General features: G+C 38.3%; 1 protein-coding gene across 2 annotated transcripts in view; it reads left to right on the plus strand.

Annotated features, from left to right (window-relative positions):
• Nucleotides 1-21,061, plus strand: part of LOC103146927 (cadherin-20) — a 97,662-nt gene that overhangs the window by 45,712 nt on the left and 30,889 nt on the right. The window contains exon 1 of one of the 2 annotated variants that reach the window (XM_007565035.2): nucleotides 17,774-18,055. The exons of the other annotated variant lie outside the window; for it this stretch is intronic. The gene's annotated coding sequence lies outside the window, so the exon portion shown is untranslated. Of the gene's footprint in view, nucleotides 1-17,773; nucleotides 18,056-21,061 lie in introns of those variants that run through there. 2 annotated transcript variants of the gene reach the window in all.

The raw sequence follows: 21,061 nt of genomic DNA on the forward strand, positions 1-21,061 counted from the left end.
TCAGTATACTTGAAATAAGACAAAACTAATTCATAGAAAACCTTTCAGAAAGATACAGGAACTTGCTTTAAGTAAATAATTCCTTAATATTGTTAAAAGAGTTATAGTTCCACTAATAGATTATTTCACTTACAACACTGAAAAAATGTCTTGTTATGAGTTAATTTATCTGCCAGTGGAACTAGAACCTTTTCACCAATATTAAGGAATTACTGACTTAAAAGAAGATCCTATTTCTTGCTGAAAAGACAAAAACTAGCTTACAACTAACTTTTCAGAAAGAAATACGAGTTTGTTTTAAGTCAATAATTCCTTAATATTGATGAAAATGTTCTATTTCCATTGGCAGATTATTTCACTTACTGCAAGACATTTTTCTCCATGTTGTAAGTGAAATAATCTGCTAATGAAACTATACTTTTTAATCAAAATTAAGGAATAATTTACTTAAAACAAGGTGAGATTTTGTGTTTTTGTAGTGTGTTGATTAAAATAAACTCCTCTTGCCTCCAATCAAGCCACGCACAAAAACAGAATTGCCACAAAATCTAACATTATTTGTTAAATTGAAATCTGAATGATTAGTTTATTGTTGAGCTGGCAAAAATATTCACAATTTAATTTTTCAGCACTTTTGACTTGCTGATTTCTATAAAAAAAAGTTTGGTCACCACTGATGTGTCACTGCTTTGTAAATTGGAGAGCTTCTCCCCTTTAAAGACGTGTCCTAAACCCTGACTTCACACTCTGTTGTGAGGCGACACTCCCTGCCTGGAGGCTCAGTATGCAGCGAGCTCTGTGTTCAAAGGAAGAAAAGCAGTAATCTGTCAGTGGCAGCAGAAAATCTACCTGAGCGGCACATCAGAGGACAGGTTGTTAAGAACGGGTCACAACTTCAGTAACAAGATCTCCACACATCTCCATCAGGAAGGATGAGAGCGTTACACGGGCCTCTGATGATGCCTCTTTGTACGTATTCGGGTTTTAATGCGGCTCAGTGGAAAGGCAGCGTAACGAACGCTGACCCAAATAGACGGACAAAAAGGAGAGCAAAGATCACAAATAGAAAAACATCTTTACTCATGTTTTCATCTTAAGTTTGGAGATTTGAAACAAAGTATTGCCTCTTAAATTTAATGTCTGACTTCTTAAAGGGGCGGCATCGTGTAAAATCGACTTTTTATGAGCTTTACGTTGTGTTATAATGTTATTCCCTTGATTTGCCTCGATTATTTCAAGAATGTTTGAGGAATCCTTTAATCTCCATGGCAACCATTCAGCTGGATGGACCTAGCCCCGCCTCCGAGACGCAGCTCCTCCCCTTCTCAGCTCCTTCAGACTAGCCAGCAGCAATTAGCAAACAGCTAGAGGAACTGCGCATCAATAATAGGAGTTACTTCTCAGAGCAACGCTGATAAAAATGTTGTTAAAGGGTTTACAGAGGAGCCATGTTGGGATGACTTCCTGAAGACGGAGTTTCAGAAACAACAGGAGATTTTAAGGACACAGAGAACCAATTTCAATGAGTTAACTTATAAAATCACATTTAAGTCATATTCGATATGCATGTCATTTTTATAATAACTGACGGGAACATATTTGCTTTAATGTGATATAAAAATCTCCATGTGTCTGGAAAACACAAACTACTGGCCATTTGTAACTTTTTCTGATCATAAATATAAAGGCTCATTATGTGGCAGCAAAACTAGAAAAGTTTCCATTTTACATGACATGCAACCTTTTCAGTTATAGCTGACAATTTTCCCCAAAAGCCTCTGATATCCAATAAGAAACCAAACCGGTCTCAGGTGTTTCTCCTGTAAAATACGCAAAAAATTCAGACTCATTTCAAAGTGAAAAAACCCCTAAATATTAATACAGCGAGACGTTATACATTAGTTTCTACAAGTTTTCTCAACAAAAATCACATTAGTGAAAGGGATGTGGAGATGAAATGGGGCAATGCGGCTCACTTACTCTCTGGAAGATTAAATCTGTTTTGGTTGATTATGCTCGTTTTAAGTTTTATGTCTTTGAACAAAAAGTCCATCTGAATTTTGAGTTGTGATTGAAGACCAATCGCTTTAACTGTAGAGCATGCACAACATGTCATCTTTCATCTATTTGTAGTTTATTTTATGAACTTTAGAGTTTCATGTCGACCGCCTGGGAGCTGAATGAGCTAAGCACTGAAATAAATAACCTTTCATTATCTTATGAACCTTGACAAGTTCACAGTCGATGGACTCAACATCTCATTAATATATTCCAGGTAAAAACTAAATCTCCATTTGCTGTCAAGACCTTGTATATGAATAAACATAAACCTAAGACATGGAGGGGTTCTTTTGGGATGCCTGCCACTACATGTAGTAGGATTAGACAGCTGCATATTCGCCTTTGAAGAGTAAAACAATATCAAGGTTTGGATATCGTAGAGAGGTGAAAATGGAAAGTTTTTGGTTTAACTCAGCAAACCCGACCGTCATGGAAGAGAGGAAAAAAGAAAGATGATGTTGAAAGAGTTCAGCTTTCAGAAATTTATTTATGGTAAACGTTTAGAATTGGGCGACACAAGGTGGAGGCAGTATCATGATGCGGGGATGTGTCTTCAAAGCAGGTTTAAACTTTCACTTTGAAGTTATTTTTTTAAAAAGCTCCATTTTAAGTTTGAATTATGACTTCTGAGCAGGACATTTATCGCATCGTTAATCATTTATCGTGATAAATTTCTTACTGTGATAAGATTTGTGGTTTATTATTGCCATAATAAATTCCTAATTAGGATGTTTTTTAGAGGGGTCTCAAGTATTCAAGATTTTATTTCTCAAGTATTCAAGATTTTATTTCTCAAGTATTCAAGATTTTATTTATTCATGGTCTGTAACTAACACAAATAAAATGGGTCCACTGTATTTGAAAACATGAAAAAGGTGATATTTGTGTTCTTTTATGCAGTTTATGTGTAATAGTGCGCTGAAGTAGCCGTGGTGGTTTTGAGGTTTCATTTCAGGGTCAGCATTTGTGTTTGTGAGGCTTTTTATATAAGCACATACAGTCATGGTTGTATAATTTATGTCTAAAAAAATATATTGTATCTTAAAATACTTTTTATTGCAACTTTGATAAATAAATCTTCAATTATTTGTAGTATACCCCAAGAAGTTTAGGTCAGAATTAGTGCCAACCACTAAATTAACCCTTTATTATGGATCTTAATGTCAATGAAAACGTACAAACCACCTACTTTATGTAAATTGACTCACCTTAAAGGTAAAGTGTGTAACTTTTATAAAAAATATTTTTTTACATATTTGACTTTCTCTGCAGAGAGAAGGTCAAAGGTCAGATTGGAGACTAAAGGCTGATAAAACTCTGATATTAGGATCATTATGATCCTAATATCAATCTCATACTAATATTAGTATGAGACAGAAAATCAAGCTCTACTGCTTTCTCCCAGTGCTAACTAGAATCAACCAATCAGAGCAAGGAGGCGGGTCTTAGTGCTGCCAATCATCCTGTTCACCTTCTCCTCCTTCCTTTCTGCTACAATACAGCTTTTTCCCCAACAGCATAGCCTTTTATGAATGCTAAGGCTAGTTAGCATGTCTACCAATAACAGAGTTGTTTCTCCACCATTAGCACATTTAGCTGCATGTTCACAAAGTTGATTGACAGCGCTAAGACCCGCCTCCTGGTTCTGATTGGATGATTTAGGTGCATTTATTCAGACAGCAGAGAGGAAATGGAGGATGTTATTTTTAATAGATTATCTTTCTCATATTGTGACATGGCAACAGTTTTAACAAATATATTACATACTGCAGCTTAAAGGAGAAATCTGAATTTCTCTGTAGCTTGATGTCGAGTCCATATGTAAACCGGGTTCAGAGATGGAGGAGTTCTCCTGGGCTGCAGCATCATAGCCGTGCTGTTAGATGTAATAGGATTAGACAGCCGCGTGTTAGCCATGTATCATCTCCTCTGACAGACACTGATCTGAGTGGCAGCGTTTCCGTACCTGCTCCTGGCAGGCACGCCCGTACCGAAGAGAGCATTCGGCCATTTTACTACCTTAAATTCAGTTTGCTGACCTTTACTTCTGTTTTCTAATTACTTTTTTTAAGTGCAGAAAGATAAAACTATTCTTTATTAAGAAGAATGACTCTGCTTTAAATATAAACAAGAACAGAAACTGAAGGTTGCTCATCTGAACAAAACAAACAGGATGCTGCTAATTAGAAATGTAACAAAAGCGCCATCAAATGTTTGTTTTTCAACAGAGACAAAACTGGGGAAAGTATTTCTTCTGTTCTTTGTTTGCTGCAGCTGAATGTTTTGGATCAAATAAATTGAGTGCATGCAAAAATCTTGACACTAAATGAAAAGTAATCATCCTCTTGCTAACCGTTAATTAAATATGATTAAACATATTTTTAGTTCAGAATCTCAAACGTCACTCAAACACTGATGGTGTGGGAAACTTGAATCCTACTTTCTTTTCTAAAAAAAAAAGAAAGATATCAAGCTCAAATTCAAATTAAGCTCACAAAAAACATACAAAATTAAGTTCTTTGAGCGGACCAGTCAAAGTATATATTTAAATCCAACAGAGACGCTTAAGATTTTACAGAGGTGTGAAAACCATCAGATATTCAACAATACAGGAAAAGTGGGTCACAGTGATCATAGAGACTCCCTGCCAGTTGTCGTAAACAGCTGACGAAGGGCAGATCTATTCAGTGTAATTCTATACTTTGTGCTCTGAGTGACGTTGTGCTTCATTTATTTTACATTATATCCAGAATTAATTTCACTTTGTGAACCATTTAAAGGAAGGGTTTTTGTTGTTTATTTTTACATGTCAAAGGTAGTCAAGTTATTGTTTTAGTCAGTTTCAGTTTATTTATTTATTTTGGGTTTGGGGAAAAAACTAAATCTTACCAAGTATTTTTGCCCAGTTTTTAGTGTAAATATCTTCGTACACTTAAAATAGGACAAAACTAACTCATATGTAACCTTTAAGCAAGACATAGAAGCTTGTTTTAAGTCAATAATTCATTAATATTGATAAAAAGGTTCTAGTTCCACTGCTAGATTGTTTCACTTTCAACATGGAAAAAATGTCTTGTTATCAGTGAATTTATCTGCCAGTGGATCGAGAACCTTTTCACCAATATGAAGGAATTACTCACCTAAAACAAACTCCTAATTCTTGCTGAAAATACAAAATTAACTTACAAGGAACTGTTTAAGTGTGCTAAAATATTTGACCAAGATTGTGAAGCTACTGGTGTATTTAAGTATTTAAATTTGTAATTTATAAAACATTGAAAGCCAGTTAAGCACTGAGACTAATCCTCAAATATCGGTATTGGCATCAGAAGTGAAACAAGTGGATCAGTGCATCCATATTGTCATTGTCTGATATTAAAGTTTGCTTGGTGATCTGAAACATTTACATGTAATAAAACAGGAAGGAATGAAGAAATCTGTAGAGGAACAAATACGAACGTAATGCTGCTAACTCACAGTTAGCATCTTTTCAAGGCAACAAAGCTCTCCAGTCACAGCACTGTTCTTCTGTTTTAAGCTTCATAATATTATCAGGGGAGCAGAAAATGAATTCCTTTGTAGCTCGTAGTGATTAATGCTGCCTGACTGAGCAGGAGGAAATTTAGTTTCTCATTCAAGGACACTGCTGGAGCACATGTGGCAGGTGATGGACGTGAATCCAACCTGTGAGCAGACGAGTTCTTTAAAAGGGAGAGGGGGAGATAATCTCATCAATGAAGGGAAAGGTCAGCCAAAAAGAGATGCTGTGTTTAAAAAGGCACCTGAGATGGATCACATTTTGTACCGTTTACAAAGTTTGGAGACTTTTTTAACTGTTTACTGGAGATCAACAACGTTATCGCAACATCAGAGCTTCAAATAGTAAAGAATGTTGAATTCATCCAGTGGTCTTCCCTATAGTAATCAAATTTATCTGTGTAGCACATTTCAGCAACAAGGCAATTCAAAGTGCTTTATATCATAAAAACTCAAAAATAAAGTCATAAAAACATTGTTACAGCCACCAATTGAGAAACCAGAAAAAAGCAAGACATTTTGTCAAGTCCCATCATCAAAATGATCAAAACACACCAAATATGGCGCAATGTCAAAACACAAAGTCTTACTGAGTGCAAATATCTTCGTACCCTTCACAGCAAGAAATAGGAGCTTGTTTTAAATCAATAATTCCTCAATAATGATGAAAAAGTTCTAGTTCCACTGGCAGATAATTTCACTGATAACATTAGAAAATATCTTATGAGTTTATGTGGCAATGCAACAATTACTTTTTCATCAATAATAAGGAACTACTGACTTAAAACGAGCTCCTATTTCTTGTTGAAAATTTACTTGCAAGTCAGAACACTTAAAATAAGACAAATATAAGAAATTTGCATTACAAACTGGACCAAAAATACTTTGAGATTTTGGTTTTTACAATAAGACTTACAATATCTTAAATTCATATTTTAATATGAATTTAAGATATTTTAAGGCCTTAACTTTAGATACACGAATTAAATATTTTATTAAGACTCTTTAAAACTGCAGTAAAAACAACATTTTACATATCTGTTGTATCCAGTAGGCGGGTCTTAGCGCTGTCAATCATACCCAGCAGAACTCGTCATGAATGCTAAGGCTAGGTAGCACAATCACAGTGGATAAAGGTTTTCCTGTAACTGTAACTTGTTTCTCTGCCGTTAGCACATTTAGCACAATCTTTACGAGGATGATTGACAGCCCTAACGCCCGCCTCTTGGTTCTGATTGGTTGTTTTTGTTGCATTTCTTCAGACAGTGAAAATAGCTCATCGAAAAGGTCTCTACATGGTGACAGATTTAACAAATATCTAAAAGACATGTTTTCTAAAAGCCACATACTGCAGCTTCAAGGATGTCAATCAGATCCGTTGACACTTGGCTTAAAGGCTCCAAACGCGCCGGGAGGTTAGGGTTCTTGCTCGTCTCCAAGATTGTCTTTCAATCAGAAGAAAGATTTCATTAGATAAGTTGTCCAAGCTAATCCAGGTCTTGGAGTCCCAACTCCATGGTGGAGTACATCCGGTTCACTTTGCATAAAAATACTCCTTCAGGTAGAAAATATCCCTCCTGGTCAGTTCTTCCAATTATGAGGTTTAAAACTGTCACATTCTGCTCCTAATACATCATGCCAAACTGACTCTCTGACTGTAGCATCTCTACTAAATTTGCAAATGTCACTTCGGTGAATGTGGATGTGTCACTTATTCCCAGGTTCTGCATAGAGGATGGATTCTGGATTAATTTTCCCGCGGATAATGCCCACATCGGTCCCAGAAGTGTCACATCTTCAAACACTTTGGCAATTACTCCCAACTTCAAGCATCTTCAGCCCGCTTTCTTCAGCGTTCGTCGCTACCAAAAACATTTCCAAGAGTGTTGGGGTAGTCTTTGTCACTTCCATAAATGAGGTATTAAAATTCCTCTTTTCTCTCTGAAGCCGTCTATCCAGCGTAATAAAGTAAGGCTCTCCGTTTGGAAACGAGCAGCGGCGGCGTCGGAGGAAACAACGCCTCCGGATTCAGCAGCCCCGAATCCCGCCTCGCCGCGGAGCCGAGCGCAGCGGCGGAGTCATTAGAGCAGTTGGAGGGATGATTTCAGATCAATCTGTCAGCGGCTCCCGTGATGCCGCCCCAGTGTTGCATTAATGGGGACATTATTAAATCAGCACGAGAAACAGGTGCCAGATTTTACTGGGAATCAAGCTGCCACTTAAACCTTTGTTTCATCCCACTCTCCCAATTTTATGAATATTTTTTCCTTTCATGGTTAAAACCCTACCAGCACTTGAAAAAGAAAAGTTTATCATTTACTGAGATGCGAGATAAAAGGTTTGCACTTCAATACATGTGGAAAGAAAACAAACCTTTTCATCCTGAGGTGTAATTTAAACATAAAAGCTTTATCTTTGTAACTTTTCTAAACTTTGTTCCTGAGGTAAAAAAGGGAGACAGAGAATCAGAGTCAGCTGAAAATGGTACGTTACATCCTGATGGAACAATTAAATGATTTCTGAACAAGCATCCAAATCATTGAATGGGAATGGGCCTTTTTAGCGAGTTCGTATCTGGATTAGTCAGATAATGTCGTGATCTCAAATGTTTCAGCGTGCTTTGTTATTGTTCTGAGCAGGTTTTACAACATTTATTGGTATTGTGTTTGTAAAGTTGCTCCTTCCAGTTTGTTGGATAATCTTGACTTCTGGTAGTTTATTTGTAATTTTGCTCGTTCTGCACCGGGGCTTTTGTTTCACCTTTGACTCATTTTCATGTTAATTCATTTTCAAGTAGTAACAAAAATCTTGCGTGTACAGCTTATTAATTAACAAAATCATCAAAAGTTAATTAATTTCTGTAAATACATTGAAAATGTTTTATGTGGACAGTGAAGCAGATGACATTTTATCCAGGAGGCAATCAGTGATGCCATCCATGAGAAGGTGCTGTATAGTATAATAAAGGAAAGTTGAGTGGAAGGAAAAAGTGTGATGGGAAAATTTTTACATGAAACAGGACAATTGCTTATTTTGGGAGGGAGGGAGCATGGTAAACGAGTGTTTCATTTAATATAAATACACAAACGTTTATGTAACCTTACATGCTTAAGAATAAATAACAATAATGGTGTAAACAGTGACAATAATTATGCTGAAATTAGCATAAAGTAGCTAATATGTTGCAGTAATACAAGTCTATTTCTTCAAAAGCAAAATCAGACAATGATGTGTGTGAAATAAACTGCAGATGCCTGAAAAAAATATGTAACTGATTTAGCACCAAATATGAAAGTGGTACAAATCAGATTATTTGGGTGAAAAGATTGAAATTGGGCCGTTCAGACTGCTGTCAACAACAAAACTCTTGTCTTTTCCAGCAGCCATTGTACAGTGCACACAGTGGTGAAACCAGCTGGCCAAACGAGCTAGGGCTCCGCTTGAGTTGCTAGAAAACAGGCAGAACTCTGCTGGGGTTGCTAGGTAACAGGCGGAATTCTGCTGGGGTTGCTAGGTAACAAGCGGAACTCTGCTGGGGTTGCTAGAAAACGGGCAGAACTCTGCTGGGGTTGCTAGGTAACAGGCGGTGTGACTAAACAATCTGGATGATTTTGAAACTGCTCATTTTCTAGACACCAAGAACATTAACTTTTTGCCAAAAATGAGCTAAGTGGTTTCTTTTAAGTACTTTGTTTTCAGAAGCAGTTGGGCCCAAATGAAAGTAAAGAAAATGTGCAAAATTCACATTTTAAATTAAAATTCAACAAAACAGAAACCTAATGCAGTATTGTATTGATTGCAGAGTTTTTATGTTTCTTTTAGGACATTAAACAGTTTTCAGTTCCAAGTAGCAGGTGTAAACCAACGCGGTGGGATGCAGTTACGCATTTTGGTGTTGAGCTGGATTTTAGGGAAACAATCTTTTCTTCTGCCTCCATCTCTCCGTCATCATCCAGGGTGTCTAACTTATTGCTCCCTAAGCAGGAAACAACCCGAGAAAAACAAACACCTACCTTCTATTCATCAGCAGCACCTTGTCAAAGGAAACATCAGGGTAGCCTTTCAGATAAAGTGCAACAATGAGAAAGTCGTGTTCTTTGGTAAAAGGGTTCACTGCATAAGTTTTACCTCCAGGTTGTGTGAGTCAAGCCACACTGCTCAGGATCTGTGAATGCAGGACCTTTGGAGGTGAGCAGGTCCTGTGAAGCTTTTAGTTGCCAGGTGACAGAAGAGTAAAATGATTCTCAGACCGAACGCGCTGCCGCAGACCCGCAGGTGGAGGGACGACCTCATAACTGTCCTAATTGATTTTTTCATGCTTCGCTGGTTAACGAGGAGCCGGCCAAGATTGTGGGCGACAGCTCCATCTCCAGCGCAGCACGTGTTTCACAGGAGGAATATAATGGCTGTTTGGATTCAGCGTTTTGGAGAGAGAAGTTTTCATGCGTGCAGCTTCTAAATGAATCCTCAGTTCTGATAAGACGGGCTTGTGTAGTTCCCCGTCTGATTGTCGGATCAGAATTGAACTACCAAACAAAGGAGACGTTTATTCTTGGTGTGTTTGTTTCTGGTTAACTCTGGTAGCCGATGCATGCACCCCAACCGCATACCAAACATGCAACGCAGCGGGAACACTCCCCCTAATTATTATTCTATTGATTCAGGGAAGTGGGGGTAGGGACTCAGTCAGACCTGATGATATGAGACACGTGCACGTACTGCTGAACAAAGCCATGTCGCTGAGAGATACAAGATGGAAAAATGACTCTGCATTTCAAAATAATCGAATCAAAGGCTGATTTAACCCTTTCAGATCCAACATCCACTGGAATGTTGGCATTTTTGGGCTGAAACCTATAAAAAAAATGGGGATTTTGTCATTTGGATGATTCTTGTTAGTTTCGTATTGACCAATGACATAGTTCACTGTCATCCAACAAGACAAGCGTAAGTGTCCATTTTCCATCAAAAATATAAAGTGCATTGGTAGCTTAATAAATTGCTCTTATAATTTTAAATGATCCCAATGATCGTATTTAAAGCTATTTTTAAATATTTTCCATCACTAAATTATAGGGGTTTTTTTTTCAAAGGTGAATGTCCAACCCAGTGGTCATCAGGACTTTGGATCTATTTCTTTTTTGAGACAACAAAAAGTAAAAGCAGAAAAAAAATAAGACAATTTGATATAAAGTTGATTTAGTGTTACCATGCAAAGAGAAAAAATGATCTACAAGCATTTTATAGCTTATTTTTGGTTTCATATTTCATTGTTTTACTTTTATGTTATTTCTGAGTATAAAATTATTTTTTCCTTTTATTTTAATGATGAAATGGAGGAAAAAAAAGTGTTTTTGCTTTGAAGGGGTTAAAACGTGTCATCTTGGGATGCTAGCTTTCATTGTCAGGGACTTTAATTGTTTTTGTTAGTTGCGTTTAAATAATGAAACGGGGCATAATTTACCAGACGGAAGAGTTTAATAATTCAAACATGTTTCGTGTTAATCTGTGTTTCTTGCTTGCGTCAGTCAAAACATTTGCGATGCTTCAGAAGTTAACTCCCGTCTTTCATTTGGGATTCAGCTGCAGAGATGGGGGTCACAGGAACAGAGCAGCGCAGCGGTTATAAGAAACGACAGAGCAGGGAGGGGTAAATATCAGAGCAAGATGTGCTGCTCCTTAGGTTTGTGGTCCTGCCGCTTCAAGGCACCACGTCTCCCCTGCTCCTGTCAGCTCATCAAGGCCACATCCCAGCCAATCCCCGCTGGAATATCGCATCAAACAGCCCGGGGAGCCTTTTATCCTAAACAGAACGCCGCCTCGTGTCACGGCGCCGGCTCCTCCACCAGTCGCACGCGGATGGCGGAGTTTAACGCAGCGGAGAGAAAGTCAATAACCTTGTTGAGGTGGCGGAGCGCAGACATGAGAGGGGAAACGGTGAAAAGGTCGGCAGGGTAAATGATATCCTGAAGGTTGTCAAAGACAGAAGCACAACTGGGGGGCGGGTCAGACGAAGCAAGCCAAGCTAATGCCAAAGGTCAATCCTTTAAGACAAAAAACAAAAAAAAAACACCAGAGCTCGGAGTTATGATAAAAAGGACTTTGACTCAGAGTTGCCAAGATCTCACAAGCCAAATTTTATGAAGAAACAAAATATAAATTAATTTTCAGTGACAGCAAGTCAGAATCTCACCTGCTGCAGAAAACAGACCGACTTCAGTCCAAATGATGAACTTTGTATGGAAGAGTTAAGCTAATAAGTAGCAACTTAAGCAAACCGCTCTTTGCCACTACATTGGCTAACCAAAAACAAGCTAATGGAAATAGACAACTAGCTAACCATTCCCTAAGCTAATTGTTACAAAAGATATTTTCCACTTGAATTCCATCTGTGATTTAGGTGAACAACCGATCCACCTCATCGTTATTTAAGCTAACAGCTGCTAAAGTTAAAAGCTGGCAGGATTACATTTACTTGAACTTACTGTTTAGCTAACATCTGCTAATGCTAAAAACTGACTGGCTAACATCTACTTTCATTCATTTACTTATGGATAAAACACTAAAAACCAAAGGCAATCAATGTGCTGTAATGGCCAATCAGGAAATATAAAGCTGACACATACAATCGCTAATAAAAACTATAATGCTCTCTGGAAGTAAAAAAAGTGAGTAGTTAAAAGATTTAAATCCTACTTGAGGTTGTTACTCAAGCTAACTGTTGCTAACACTAAAAGTTGACACACTAATACCCATGACCTGACCACCTTACCACCACTTTTTAAATCGCTTTACGTTGCATTAAGCAACAATTGTACCACAAACAGAGAACCTGAAGTCCTGCTACTTAAATCCTTAGCCAACTCTTACTGCGGTCCAGGCAGTTCTCCCAGATATAAACACTACTTTAACAACAGATTTGCAACATATTGTGCTGCCTGAAAGTAAATTGTACAGGTTTTCTAACAGGTTCTTCGTCTGCACACAAGAAAAATATATTTTGAGGGTTATGAGTCACGGCCAACGGGCAGCAGTATATGCTCAGTAATGCTGATATAGTTCAACTTTATGGCACAGATAACAGTTTTATAAGAAAGAACTGATGGTTAAAATTCTTAAAACAACTCTCTCAGTAAACCACTTGATGTTAGATGCAGCAATGTGTATGTTTTATACTTATTTCTTTAACAAAACCTAACAGCATGTAAAGCAATTCTTGCAATAGAAAACTGAACTATTGCCCTGATCCAACAGTAGCACAACTTTATTTTGTTTGTAATTATATGAAACCATTTTCTTTTGTTTAAAGGTGTGGTCAGATAAAGAGCACAGTGTTGATGAGGCTGCCCTTTAGATGCAACCGATTCTTTTTTAAAGGTAATTACCTCAATGGAAGAAACATAAATTCTTGACAAATTGTCTGATGTTGAAGTTTTATTCTACCTTTGGAGATGAAATATCTCATCAGCCCAGACTTTAATGAGACAACATCTATATGCATTGTTTTACATTAGTGCTAAAAATTTGATTACAAATGCGTTTGCGTCTCTCAGTTGCTTGAGAATTAAAAAAAACCAATAGCATGCGTGCCCTGTGGCACTGCAGCTGTTTCACAATTAAGGCCAACCATGTTATATTTATCTTTTCACCAATTACTGTAAAGGTTACGGAAACTTTACTTGGTTTCTTCTGGGCTTTTCCATCAACAAAGATGCAATGACTTTCCAATCTAATTTTCCTTTGTTGCAATTCTCAGCCAAAAACACAGACATGAAAAGCCCCAACTGTGGATCCCAAAGACACAGAGTAGCTCTTTGTACCCTGACTTGTTCTGCTGCATGCCATTTTTAATCTTGGGCAGAAGGGAAGAGAGCTGCTGCTCTTATCTTAGATGACATGGAGGCTTTGCTCCCTCTCTCTGGGGCTCTCTCGTCTTGCTCTTCTGAAACCTAACCCTCTTTTATGCTCTTCCCTCTTGGTGGTTTGGTGGCGAAGAGATACAGCGAATGAGACTGGCTAACTTTTGTTTAGCTTATTCCATCTGAAGTCTGTTACATGATACAGGGTGTGAAGAGGCCAGGTGTTGCCTTTCTGTGATAAATTGTGTGATTGCTAACTCCTGTTGATACTCTTAGCTCTTCTTTTATTGCCCAGGGCCGGTGGAAGCCCATTCAGCAGGTAAAGAGAAGTTATGATTTGGAAAATAAATGACTGCCTCCTTATTCCACATCTCTGAAATGTTCAAAATCCATGCAGGTCCTGGCAATAAGGGGAGGTTTTACAGTGCTGTGAAAAGATTTTTACACACAGACTGCTTCGGTTTCTGTCACAGAGAAATGTTTCAGATTCTCCAACAGTTATACATGAAAATGGAAAATAGTTTTCTAATAATCTGTTTATTCTTTAAGAGGGCAAAATAAACTCACCCAAAACAAACTGGTCTAATGTTAAAAAATAGCTGTCCCATTTTGATGAACAACTTACTGCACAACAAAGAAAATCACTGAAAGAAAACCCGGCTGACTTCATAAGACAGGCTGAAATATTTCAAAACCTGCTATAAATCCCAAAACGGATAAGAAGTAAAGCTTCTTTTCCATTACTAGTGTGTGTAAAACTCTGTCAATATTCCACTAACTTTGAAAAAACACAACTTCGCAATTGCTATGTTTCCATTAAAAAAGAAAAACTATTAAAATCACACGTAAGTATGTTTGCTTGCAACTTCCTGTTTTCTTCTTCTTCGTGGTTTGCGCCAGTGGCAACATCCTGTTGTTGATCATGTGACTCGTGTGATGCAAAAAGAAGTGTCTCCATTGAAGTTTTCCAAAATAAACCAAAAAAATCACCTCATGCTAGCGACAAAACTTTTTATCAAACAAAGAACGAGTGTTTTTTTGTTGTTTTTTCAGAATTGGTGAAAAGTAGATTTATTGTCAAAATGTCAAATCGGTCGATGGGAACGCAGCTAGTGACATCATCACTCCAGAATGGATTATATATTTCTAAAGTTTTGAATCTACACAGTGAGCCAATATCCAGTTACATACAGGAGCATGTTTCAAGTCAATAGTGATGAAAAATTACTACAATAGGCAAACGTCTTGTAACAAGTGAAAAACATCTGTCAACTAGAATTTCTATATCAAAAATAAGTTATTTTCTTAAAACAAGCTCCTATATCTTGTAGAAAAGTTACTTGTAAGTCAGTTTAGTCTTACTTGAAGTGTACTAAGTTATACTTGGTAGGATTTTGTGTTTTTGCAGTGTGCATAGAGTATTATTCTAATGTCACACACAAGAGGAAGTGGATGCGAAAGTCAGGAAATACTTCTTGTAAACCAATCATTACCTCCATGTAGGTCTAACAGGCATGTAATGTGCTTTTCACTCGATTGTCGGGAGTTGCGATAAAATCTTCTTGTAGGTGTCGGAACAAGTTTGGCCTTTATAAACCGACTTAAGAAGAGGCGTATTTGTGTCCCTAAAACATCCCGCCAAACCAAAGTCCAGAAACATGCAGAACACAAGTGTATCCAATCTATTTCTACGCCGTATCCAAGCTTTTGTGCCGAGGCCTGAAGGGACTTGTTTTCCAAACGCCTGCAACTATAAAAGACTTAACTGACAGAGGCGCTTCCACGAGTCCAATGGGTTCAATTTGTTCTGCTAATCATTACCAGCTTCTCCGCCGCAGTAATGGGAGGCGTCGTTCAATGAGCTTCAATGCCGCCCTTTGCATGGACGGTCCAGACAAAGAGGGAGACCCCTGCTTTTATTTCTCTCTCTCTCTCTCTCTTTTTTTATTTTTAAAGGGGGGTCCAGTGAAGCATTCACAAACAGATTGGTAACCAGTCAGGTCTTCAAAGACACAAAGGCAACGGGGTGGGCCGCAATGATGGGAGGGTGGGGCGAATGTGAAGAAGAATGACCTGCCAAATGAGAAAGAGGACTTATTGAAAGGGACAGAGTGGGAGAAAGGAAAAACATATTGAACCGATGGAGAAGCTCAACCTTTTGACCATCTGCCTCAGTGGGTGACAACAGCCTTCATCTGTATTTTTAGAGCTGTACAACACACCAAATTACTCTGTCAGAAAGATTAAGGAGAGTCAATGGGCTGTCGAGTGGAAAAACAGGGCAAAGTCATCCCAGTGTGGAAACTTTGCATGTTTGTGTCTGCAGCAACTTTATGGCGTCAAGGAAATAATTCTGAAAAATTAAAAAAACAGAAGCCTGAGAAACAAATTGTGGAATAAAAATCTCATTTATGTTTAAACATGGTTGAGTACATCTCCAAAATGATTTCAATTTCATCATCCTTTTCCTCCTGTGGAGAAATTTGCAAAGGACTTGACTCTGAAAACCCTTTTTTTTTGCTGCATTAATTCCATGATTGCTTTAAAGCAGAAATGCTATTTTCTCCCTCTGAGCTAAACAAGAATCAGATCTCCATGACTAATCTCCCAGTGTGGGTATTGTGTTTTGTTCTGTACCTAATATTTGAGGCTTTTTCTGCAGATTTGGAAAACTAATTATGCTTTTTTCAATACTGAAGTGGCCAAAATTAATGCAGGTAAAAACTGCTCTCAAATTCAGACATGGCTTAAAGGTAGCATATAAGCTTTTCTTCTAGCTTTGGAAAAATCTGAAGAAAAGTCTGATCCAAAAGTAATGTTTACTTTAATGTCGACTCAAGCTACTCAAGTAACATTTAGACGGCTAATAGGTATTCAGGTTAAATGTAACTCCACCAAACACTTGAATTTACTGCTAAAAGCTAACAGTTACACAAGCCAACATGACCTATAAGGGTTATTTAACGTAACAATTATGCAAGCTAACAATTGCTAACGACAAATGTTATTCAAGCTAATTTCCACTCATGCAAGATCAGAAATAGTGAAGTAAATGGCTACTGAAGCTAAATGCAACTCAAACTATTGTTTACACAAGCTAAACCTTACTTAAGCTAACAACTAATCAAGCCAAACTCTAAACCGGCAACAGATGCACAAGATAGTGAGTAGTCAGATTAAAGGCTATTGAAGCTAACTACCACTGCTAACAGATACACAACCCAACAGGCACAAAAGCTAGAAGCTATTCAAGCTAATTTCAACTCGGCTAACAGTTATGCAAAGGTAGAGAAGTTGATGGCTGTTCAAGCTAAATGCAACTCAAACTCAAGTTACCCAAAACGTACTTAAGCTAAAGTAATTAAGTATTCAAACGATTGTCTGCACCAGCTAACTGCTACCTACGCTGTTACACAACCCAACAGGTATAAAACATGAAGATCTTCAAACTAATAAACTCTTAAGCTAACAATAACACAAGTAAACAAACTAAAAGACAATTGATTCTCCGAAAGTTTAGAGAATTTTAATTTCTTACTTGAATAAGCAAAACCGAGAATATAGTTCTTCCTAGAAAATAGATTTCACACTTTCAAAAAACTACATTTGTATGCAACATCAAACCTCCCCTAGAAATAAAGCTCTATGCAGATGATTTGACACAAACTGGCAAGAATTTCCAATCCAAAACCAAATCTCAGTTATCGGTAGAGCTGGACAACATGGCTGAAAAACTTATCACGATACAATCATTTCATATCAGTCGATATCAATAACTGTCGATAATAATAATTGATTTATTTTTAGTTTTAAATATCTGGTGGTGTGACCTTTAGCACAGTTTTCACTCCACACTGTTTTTTTTATTTTTTATTTTCAAGCAGTTATGACCCACGGTGGCGAAACTTGAAACTGCTGCTGCGCAAGTTACTCAACAGGTCGTTGCTAGGTAACGAAAGAGTGAGAGAGAAAAGAGAAATTTATTATCAGATTTGTTATCTACTGATATTTGTTATTGATTTATTGTCCAGCTAAAAACAAATGGGATTAGAGAAAGAAAAAGTCATAAAGAAATAAAAATGAACTATAATGAAAAACCCAAAACCATCATAACCCTGAGTACCACCGTCTCTCCTCTCTTTCCTCCGTCCCATGCTCGCCTGATTTTCCACCCCTCCCCTCTCGCTGTAATTTCACCCCTGCCCTGCTGTCAATCCCACTCCCCTCCCTCCACTCCATCTACTTTCTCCTCCTCTCCTCTTTCCGCTGCTCGTGGTGGGAGATTGGTGGATTACGCCGGAGTCGGGGGGGAGCTCGTGGCGCTGATTGTAAAAGAGAGGGACAATAGGTCCTTTAGTCTGATTGGGTCCCCAGGTTGGCAACACCCGAGATGAGAGTGCACAGGAAGCCGCTATAGAGGGAGCATGAGAATATGCACGTTTATTTATATGTAGATGGAGAAGAGGGGAAACTTTACCGAGGCCAACAAGGCAGAGCACCAACTCAAGGTGACTTTTAGAGAGATTTCATACCTTTAAGAAAAACTTCAGGCAAAGGAAGAGGAAAGAAAAATTAGCAGAGGATAAATCAAAAAAGCGGTAAGGCACTGATTTATTATTTGAGTTTTGTTTTAATTTTTTTATTTTTCACAGATGCTGATGAATTTGCTTTATTTGATAGTAACTATCTGCAGATAAGTAAGAGGTTTGCATGCACTTTGGAAAGTTTGAGGCTTTAATTCTGAACACGTCTGCACTTTTGCGTCTTCAAACAAGCATCGGTATCTGCCTTTTACGGAGCGTCGTTTGGCATTCAGACCTCATTCCTCAGTCTGAGCCAAGGTTCTACTCTCCCAAAATGAGAACTCTCTTTTTTTCCATTTTACTGTCAAACCCATTAAAGTACAGCCTGTCTTGTAAGGAAGAAAATAAGGTACGAGATTGGCATGTGTACCCCGGCTGGAGCGCGGAGACGCTTCTGTGATATTATCATATCAGGGGAAGGGGGTGAAGATGGGCTTCGGGTTGAGATATCTTCACTGACATTTGCAGCATCTGACAAAGGGCTTTAAGAGAACATGAACCTTTTTCTTTCTAAGGATATCCAACGTAATGCTGTTTAATTAGTGACAGACTGCAAACTTTTCCAGATGACGCTTATGAACGGTGACATCACTTCCATGCACCAGTGGCTGGGATGAATGCCAGTTAGTGTAATTTAATGTATACACAAATGATGACAGTTTGTCATTTCTGAACTACAGTGGCTCTCTAAACTTTGGACACTCCTCTTTTAAAGAGAGTTTTAATGCAGAAAATAAGACTTTGATAAATAATTTCTAAACTTTTTCCGTCTTTAATATGAATATTTCAACTGCTGGAATCTAGAAACTGCAACTACCTGGTTACATAAATGTCTACACAATAAAACTAAGGGTCCATTCACACCAGCTCTGTTCGGTCCAATGAATCCAACTCCAGTCCGTTAGTCTAGAAAGTTTGGATGCACAATCAGACCAAAAGAAACAAACTGGTTCCCCTAAAAAACCTTGGTCTCGATTGAGTTGAAGTGAACTCTGGTACGGTTCGGATGGTCTGGAGACCGCTCCAAAAGCAGGAAGTGGACTACAGCGCAGGGCATCGTGGGTAAACACAACCAAAATAAATGTGCTAGTGCTAACAAGAGGAATAGCTACAACCGCTAAAATATGAATCAACTCCATTTTTATTTACATTTTGTAAAACCATAAGTTGTGCTCAGTCTTCTTCAGCATCGTTTCCTTCAGTGGTTCTTAGTGCAGCGCCCCCACAGGTGAGGAGAGGAACAGGTTTTTGAATTAGTTTGGCTAATTTGGCACAGTGCAGTTTGAAAATGAACCACAGCAGCTGAAAATGTAGCAAATGTAGCAACTTTGGTCCCTAATCAAACCGACTCTACTGGAATATCCGGTAGGAAAACATCATAAGACTTCATCACAACAGATTTTGATTTAATTTTAACTTTGACTTTTCTAGAGGATTTCATCATTTACAGATGTTCTGATTAATGAGAAATTATGATAATGAAGGATTACACTGTACAAAGGTACCAGTCAGGACAAGAGAAAGAGAGAGAGAGAGAAAGAGGTAGAGAGATAACTTGAAATAGAGATAGCTAGCTAGAGAGAACCAAATGAATATATACAGACAGAGAGACGGAGAGAAATAGAAAGGAAGACAGTTTCTTGTGTTCCTTTTTAGGAGGTTAAACCCAACCAAAAGGTTATTCTACAAAGTATTAATTTAAGGTGTGTAGCTTTAAATAACTCACTGAAGTTGAAGGACACTTTCCAGAAACGTTTATCATGGCCTCCCATTTTAGATCTACTGTAAACGTACCCTGAAGAGGAGGGGAAGGAGGAAACAGATGTTTTAAACAGCAACACAGATGTTTAATTGGGCAAAATGTGCATCAGGTTTGCGGTTCAGAAACCCAACTGGTGCACAAATATTAAAAAAAGGGGTAGATGAGAAGAGGAGGGAGGGCCGGGTAATTAGAAACACCTTGCAGTAAACGAACCGCAGGGAGGGGGACGGAGGCTGCGGCGTGCACAGCTGCACGACCCCAAAGCCCCGGGAGCTCCCCACAATTAAGAGAGGCCGGTTCAAAGCCAGCGCCTCGGTCCTGGGGGGGCAAGGATAAGAAGGCCGACACACAGAGCGAGGCACGTTCTGAACTCTGATTCAGACCAACACAAACAGGCGTGTGATGTTGGGAGAGTCTGGTCAGGATGCTCTCTGCCTTTGAAGGCTGCATTCCTGCCCTGAGAGCCAGATAAGAAACTGGGTCCTTCCTCCAGGCGCCGATGGGATGGACCCTTCACTTTAAAAACCACAGAACCTGCACGACTTCACCCAGACCAATCCACAGGCTGTGCTGCTCATTAAAAGCTGGAAAAGCAACTGCACAATCAAACTTTACTTATGTTTCAGTAAGCAAACTGAAACGCTTCTGCATGGAAAAGAAATATGGGACGGAATCACGGAAATGAAAAACCAAAAAGGAATTCACAACAAAACGCAGAATTTCACAAAATTACCTAATATCCACAACGGCGTATTGTGGCCATCTAAGATTTAAGAAATTTATGACTTTGAGAAGTCAAAAACGTTTAACGTTCTCCGCTTTAAACCAGGGATCGCCACACTTTTGAGAGCCGCTGCAGGCCAGAAATAAAGAACTGTCAACATTTGTATGTCAGTTTTTTCTAGAAAATGTTTTAGGTCAGCCATAGCAACAAACTCTCTGAAACACCAACAGCTTCGCCAAAAAATTATTAAGTAACTCGAATCTTAGCGCAAATTTCAGTGCCACAAACTTCTATGAAACGGGATAAAACCTTTACATACATTTTATCAGAAAACGGTTGATTAGAGGTGCAAAGAAACGACAGCCCTCAAAAACATAAGGAAACTACCAGCTAGCCGCTAGCTAGCCGCTAGCTAGTTATGTCTGCTAACTCTTGAACATTTAAATAAATCACTAGAAGTGAGAGTTGAAGGAAATTTTTTAGTAAACAATGATCCTGATCATTGTGGAAGTGTGAACAAGCTTTTATTTCCAAT

The sequence above is a fragment of the Poecilia formosa genome, unplaced genomic scaffold (genome assembly GCF_000485575.1).
Source record: "Poecilia formosa unplaced genomic scaffold, Poecilia_formosa-5.1.2 Scaffold171, whole genome shotgun sequence".
NCBI classification, from domain to species: domain Eukaryota; kingdom Metazoa; phylum Chordata; class Actinopteri; order Cyprinodontiformes; family Poeciliidae; genus Poecilia; species Poecilia formosa.